The sequence below is a fragment of the Dendronephthya gigantea genome, unplaced genomic scaffold (genome assembly GCF_004324835.1).
Source record: "Dendronephthya gigantea isolate DGI-Jeju-01 unplaced genomic scaffold, DenGig_1.0 000078F, whole genome shotgun sequence".
NCBI lineage: Eukaryota > Metazoa > Cnidaria > Anthozoa > Malacalcyonacea > Nephtheidae > Dendronephthya > Dendronephthya gigantea.
Window position 1 is genome coordinate 1,056,720 of NW_021163088.1, and position 7,358 is coordinate 1,064,077.

General features: G+C 38.0%; 1 long non-coding RNA gene across 2 annotated transcripts; it reads right to left on the reverse strand.

Moving 5' to 3' along the window:
- Positions 1 to 914: 914 nt before the first annotated feature.
- Positions 915 to 5,400, reverse strand: LOC114532177. Of its 2 annotated transcripts, none has more exons than XR_003687938.1 (4): positions 5,346 to 5,400; positions 4,973 to 5,032; positions 2,170 to 2,235; positions 915 to 967 (listed from the first exon to the last, which is right to left on the reverse strand). It is a non-coding gene; the product is annotated as an uncharacterized LOC114532177 (long non-coding RNA). The 2 variants fall into 2 exon arrangements; XR_003687937.1 differs by lacking the exon at positions 915 to 967 and adding an exon at positions 1,111 to 1,693.
- Positions 5,401 to 7,358: the final 1,958 nt, after the last annotated feature.

Consider the following 7,358-nt stretch of genomic DNA (forward strand, 5'->3'; position numbering starts at 1 on the left):
TCAGTAGTTGCAATCGACTATAATTTTTTTCTGTGGAGACGTTTGCTCTTGCTAGTTAAGCCCCTGGCTCCATGTTGGATCATGGGCCATCAACAAAAAGCCTCCAAAGACGTCTCTTTTCTGCCAACTGCTGCGGCTCCTTCTAGTTCTTCCCGAGCACCTTTTTCCGTATCCCTCCTCCAGGTATTCTTGGCGCGGCCCTCTTTCGGTTCCCCTGCGGTGAAAGAAGGCTAATCAGCCACCGAGGGTCCGGGCCTTCTGGCTTTACCTCTGTCGCGTCATTCTCACGGAAGGAACTTCTCGCGCAAAGACATCTGTAAATGTGTTTCTATCTGTTGATGTTTCTGTAATCATTGCATATCCACCTGGCGGGTGATTGGCCTACCAAGCTTCACCAGAGCCCTGTTAGCCAGCTCTACCCGTTTTCGCCTCCCACGACGAGGACGTGGGGTTGGACGTATAGGACGTTGGCTCGAACCAAATCCAAATTTTAATTTCAAAACGCTTTTATTGTGTATAAAATTAATAAAGCGTATTCACAAAAAAGTTTCCGAAATGACAGTTTGTCTTACCATTTTGTGTTAGCCAACAAGGAGTTGATAATTACCATTCTTAACTCGTTCAAATGATTCGCATGCGCACACAAGGCCGAAGCTAGACCGCTTAATTGGGGGGGGAAGGTGTATATTCATATATTCATGTTAATCTACCGCAGGGACAATAGCGTTCAAAAGAAATCGGTCGGGCATAAGATAAATTTATGAATATACACCCCTCCCCCCAATTAAGCTTCTAGCTACGCCCCTGTGTGCACAAGTTCTTTTGATCATTAAACTTCCACAGTCCATGACATGGAATTTGGGACTAGACTTTGGAAATATACCACATATTGTGCATACCTTAGGTACATTAATACCTGTTTGCCAGTCATCCTGTGGACTAGAAAATTTTATGCCCCTCTGGGGACCTGTGTCAAGAAACATGAAATCATCATAACGGGGACGCGCCGTGTGTAAACAATGTGGGGACAGTAGTTTTCTAGTGTATTCACTGTGTGGACTTTTCAAGATTCGATGTAAACAATGTGGGGACTGAGCAGTGAGGTAGACCTTCATGGAGATATATTTTTATTGACAATAAAAACTTTAATTCTTAACATGCAGTGTCTTTTTACTGTCTATCACACATGCATTTTGTCGAGTAAACATGGTTCGTTTTAATATAGCTAAACTACCTAAATATTCCTTAATAACTCTTGATAACTTTCTCTTTTTTAAACTTAAATTTTTATAGCAAAACCTAACTTCACTCCTCTATGGCACCTAAATTGCATCTTTCCGTATTACTTTGCACCTAAAACGTTGAAGCAAGGGGCATGAACTGGTCTAAGCGGGTTTTTAAAAAGAGAAATAGAATAGCGGCATTTATTTAACCTAATCGGGTGCATTCCTTTGGTTGCGTGTGCATATTGTATTGCTGGCCATTTATAGAAGGCACAGCAATATTTCATGTTAAATTGTAAGGCGACCTTCGACAAAATTGGTGACTATAGATAATAAAGGCGGAAAATGATGCAGAGCTCTCAGAAGCCGTTTTTCATCAAAAATCAACCAATGAGAAGGCAGTTCCTCGTCAAGACTGCATACCCTTTTCTTTATTCCATATAACTCGGCACTGGAATAATTCTAAAATTCTGTGAAAAAAGGGTTCGTTTTTCTACCAATTGTAAATTGGAATTTTAATTTCAAGTCTGAGGTATGTTATGAGAACTTGCATGCCCTTGTTAAGGGTGAATTATAAATATGATATTGAGCATATCGCGATTTCTATTCAGGAAAACTACTTTGATAATGACTCGATCAATGATGAAGAAAATAACACGCGCAGGAAATCTTTACATATTTTGCTTCAATACGCAGAGCTCGGAAGCTTTCGTCCAATTGGATAATGCTTTTCTATGCTTTCTAAAGAACGAAGCTATGCTATTGGTTGAAACAGAAATGTATTGTAAAGTTTAGCCCATGAAAATCGTTCTTGCGAGGAGCTGCGACCCTACCCTATATTTGCTGAATCCCATCTGATATATGTATGTGCTGGTCATTTTTCAATAAATCCGACGGGAGAGTGGCCTGCTTGAAGACTGAAAGTTTATTTATGAGCATCACTTACCCATATTCCAATGACAAATGTATTCATTAGAGAATTGCAATTCGGATTTCGTCTTCCATAAATATTCTAAAAAGTAAATTTAAATACATTTAAAACAGGGATTCAAGGTTGGTACAAATTAATAATTGATACATACCGCAATAAATGGGGATTGCATGGATGGCATAGCTCGACTTTGTAATTATTTGATTTCTCAAACCTTACTGCTATTAAGTGGGAATGTGCTTTTGATAAAAAGTATCAAACGTAAATACAAACTAAAAGTACGAAAAATCCCCTGGAAGACCAGAATGATGTACACATTCGAGGAGCCGAGAAAAGCGTTGTAAGAATGGGACGAAAACTTATGCATATATACCTCCTCAGGAAGACCCCAGAATCTCTCCCAGAATATTGTACACATTTTTGCACTCCTCCGGAAGACCCCAGAATATTGTACACATTTTTGCACTCCTCCGGAAGACCCAGAATGTTGTACACATTTTTGCACTCCTCAGAAGACCGCAGAATGTTGTACACATTTTTGCACTACTCAGGAAGACCCCAGAATGTTGTAAAAAACTTTTGCACTCATCAGGAAGACCCCAGAATGTTGTACACATTAATTTTTGCACTCCTCAGGAAGACCCCAGAATGTTGTACACATTAATTTTTGCACTCCTCAGGAAGACCCCAGAATGTTGTACACATTAATTTCTGCACTCCTCAGGAAGACCCCAGAATGTTGTACACATTAATTTTTGCACTCCTCAGGAAGACCCCAGAATGTTGAACATATTAATTTTTGCACTCCTCAGGAAGACCCCAGAATGTTGAACATATTAATTTTTGCACTCCTCAGGAAGACCCCAGAATGTTGTACACATTAATTTTTGCACTCCTCAGGAAGACCCCAGAATGTTGTACACATTAATTTTTGCACTCCTCAGGAAGACCCCAGAATGTTGTACACATTAATTTCTGCACTCCTCAGGAAGACCCCAGAATGTTGTACACATTAATTTTTGCACTCCTCAGGAAGACCCCAGAATGTTGTACACATTAATTTTTGCACTCCTCAGGAAGACCCCAGAATGTTGTACACATTAATTTCTGCACTCCTCAGGAAGACCCCAGAATGTTGTACACATTAATTTTTGTATTCCTCAGGAAGACCCCAGAATGTTGTACACATTAATCTTTGCACTCCTCAGGAAGACCCCAGAATGTTGTACACATTATTTTTGTATTCCTCAGGAAGACCCCAGAATGTTGTACACATTGATTTTTGTATTCCTCAGGAAGACCCCAGAATGTTGTACACATTAATCTTTGCACTCCTCAGGAAGACCCCAGAATGTTGTACACATTAATTTTTGTATTCCTCAGGAAGACCCCAGAATGTTGTACACATTGATTTTTGTATTCCTCAGGAAGACCCCAGAATGTTGTACACATTGATTTTTATTCCTCAGGAAGACCCCAGAATGTTGTACACATTAATTTTTGCACTCCTCAGGAAGACCCCAGAATGTTGTACACATTAATTTTTGCACTCCTCAGGAAGACCCCAGAATGTTGTACACATTAATTTTTGCACTCCTCAGGAAGACCCCAGAATGTTGTACACATTAATTTTTGCACTCCTCAGGAAGACCCCAGAATGTTGTACACATTAATTTTTGCACTCCTCAGGAAGACCCCAGAATGTTGACACATTAATTTTTGCACTCCTCAGGAAGACCCCAGAATGTTGTACACATTAATTTTTGCACTCCTCAGGAAGACCCCAGAATGTTGTACACATTAATTTTTGCACTCCTCAGGAAGACCCCAGAATGTTGTACACATTAATTTTTGCACTCCTCAGGAAGACCCCAGAATGTTGTACACATTAATTTTTGCACTCCTCAGGAAGACCCCAGAATGTTGTACACATTAATTTTTGCACTCCTCAGGAAGACCCCAGAATGTTGTACACATTAATTTTTGCACTCCTCAGGAAGACCCAGAATGTTGTACACATTAATTTTTGCATCTCAGGAAGACCCCAGAATGTTGTACACATTATTTTTGCACTCCTCAGGAAGACCCAGAATGTTGTACACATTATTTTTGCACTCGTCAGGAAGACAGAATGTTGTACACATTTTTTTGCACATGCATACATCAAGGGATTTATTCAAATCTCAACAATGATTTCTAAATATTTTCTCTAACATCAATGAAGTAACACGTGTCCTATCTAAGATTCAAAATCAAACTAGTAATGAGGAAAAATGTTTTACAATTTTATACAAGCATACACTTTACTTGCATAATGCACTATTAAAACGTGTGTTGTGGGACATTTCTTCTTCCATGAATATAAATTTTTTTTGGCGTTAACTAAGCATATCCTAAGACGCGCATATACATTTTATCCGCCGAGCGCGAGGTTGTACACCGATTTTGTAATTTAAATAAGGCAAAAATTCCTTATCAAATCCCATCAATAAGGCATAACATATATAGTCTAGCCAAGTTGCATTCACAGCGGGAAGGATGAGGAATACCGGTCCGCTGTGAATCAGGAATATACAAGATGATTTAAAAAGTGATAAAATCAAGATTAGTTACATAAAGCCTGTTTTCCACTGCACCGTATATCGTAGCGAACCGTAGCGGTATTCCTTTGCATTCTTATTCCTCCAAAGCCCTTAGCTCTAGCCGAGAGCCCAGGAAAAATAATATACGCACTACTCTGCGATATATATACAGTTGAATAAGAAAACAGCTCTAATGCATCAGATTCCAGCTGTCTATTTATGACGAATATACTTACCATACTTCATTAATAGACTTCTTTGTCCGGAAAAAGCAAGTCGATCCTTCTACGCAGAATCTGCAAATATAAATAAAATATATATAACAAAAAACACTTTAAGGTTTTGATAATACACGATAACGGATCGTTATTGTAGCGGGAAGTAGTTTTGTAAGTAGGAGAGGCTGGAAGGATTCTTTGCATTGTCAGCCACTCAAGGCTGGTTTTTATAAAACAAATACATGGTTCCGCGTCGTAATTCAAATGACGTATTTATTGTAGTTCTGTTTCCATATGTCGGATTTCGCATAACAATTAACGAATTACAACGAATTAAGACATGTGAATTACGATGAATTATGTTGTATGAAAACAAGCTTTCATAGCGTACCCGTGGAGAGAATCTTGTCTTTGACCCGTTGTATTTCTCGTATTTAACGTAGCTAATGAACTGCATATGAAGGAGTCTCAATGTTATCTCCACACTCGTCATCAGTTCGCATCAGGCGACCAAGATTTCGTGAAGCCTCTATGGAAGTTTTGGATTTCTCTGTCAGGAGATAATATCTCTTTGCCGTCGCTTCGTTGTGAGCCATAAGGCTAGCCAATTTCGCACTCATCTCTGGCTTATCGACATTAACTTTCGTCACTGCTGCTTTCCGAAACGATGTCGATGTTACTTTAACATCCACTCCAGCTTTTTTAAAGACAGATTGTACTGCCTTAGTGATGTGCACAGAATTCATAGGGTTTCCGTTCCAGGATATGAATACTGGGCCATTCATTCGGGTGGTAACATGGGCTCGCATTATGCCAACGAATATTGACAGCCACGCCTTCAGTTTTTCACTCAATACAACACGAGCTGGTCCATGAACATGTGCAGTTTTGTGCTTCTTCACTGTTATGAGGTAATAGTCATCTTGCTTTCGGATGTTTGTAAATTCCTCCATCGTCATTATGTGCTAGGACACCTGGTCGATTGGCATTGTCTATAAAGATTTGAGTGAACAGGAAATCCCTAACCAAGGTAAAACTGGATAGAGTGACAGGCGTGGACTCAGCTGGATCGGAGTATTGGCAATGATCTTAGCCGCCTATCGAGCTGCTGCGCTTTTCTCCAACTTCCTGATGTTTGATGGTGTCAAACGATTCAGCATATCTTCTTCAAGCTTTTGCCATTTCCTTGTGCTTGATTCTCTCCTGTAAGATGAGACCACATCTTTACTTTTTCTCGCGCTGAGCTTACGTCTACCCAACTGAATTTAATTGTATCTGTTTGTCGGACAGGACAAATGAATACTCATCAAATACGACTTGATTGTGCCAGCTTCATACTTTTTTGTTTCACATGCATGCACACTTAAAAATGCTTGACGTATTAACTTCAGGTCAAACCGGGACTGAATGTTCTCTAAATCATTAATGGCTTTTAGCATGATATAAAGCTGAAAACCATGTTGCAAAACCGTTTTTTCATCCTTTTTGCTGCCATCAGGTGACGCCATCCACTCTTGGAACTCCATAATTATAGGTGGTAATAGAATCATGTAAGAAACAGTAAATATTATAGTATCATGTAAGCAAACAGTCAATATTATAGAATCATGTAACACAAAAGTACAGTCAATATTATAGAATCATGTAAGCAAACAGTCAATATTATAGAATCATGTAAGCAAACAGTCAATATTATAGAATCATGTAAGCAAACAGTCAATATTATAGAATCATGTAACACAAACAGTCAATATTATAGAATCATGTAAGCAAACAGTCAATATTATAGAATCATGTAAGCAAACAGTCAATATTATAGAATCATGTAAGCAAACAGTCAATATTATAGAATCATGTAAGCAAACAGTCATATTATAGAATCATGTAAGCAACAGTCATATTATAGAACAAGTAAGCAAACAGTCAATATTATAGAATCATGTAAGCAAACAGTCCATATTATAGAATCATGTAAGCAACAGTCATTATTATAGAATCATGTAAAACAAAAGTACAGTCAATATTATAGAATCATGTAAGCAAACATCAATATTATAGAATCATGTAAGCAAACAGTCAATATTATCGAATCATGTAAGCAAACATCAATATTATAGAATCATGTAAGCAAACAGTCAATATTATAGAATCATGTAAGCAAACATTCAATATTATCGAATCATGTAAGCAAAAGTCAATATTAAGAATCATGTAAGCAATGTCATATTATAGAATCATGTAACACAAAGTACAGTCAATATTATAGAATCATGTAAGCAAACATCAATATTATCGAATCATGTAAGCAAAAGTCAATATTAAGAATCATGTAAGCAAACAGTCAATATTATAGAATCATGTAAGCAAACAGTCAATATTATCGAATCATGTAAGCAAACATCAA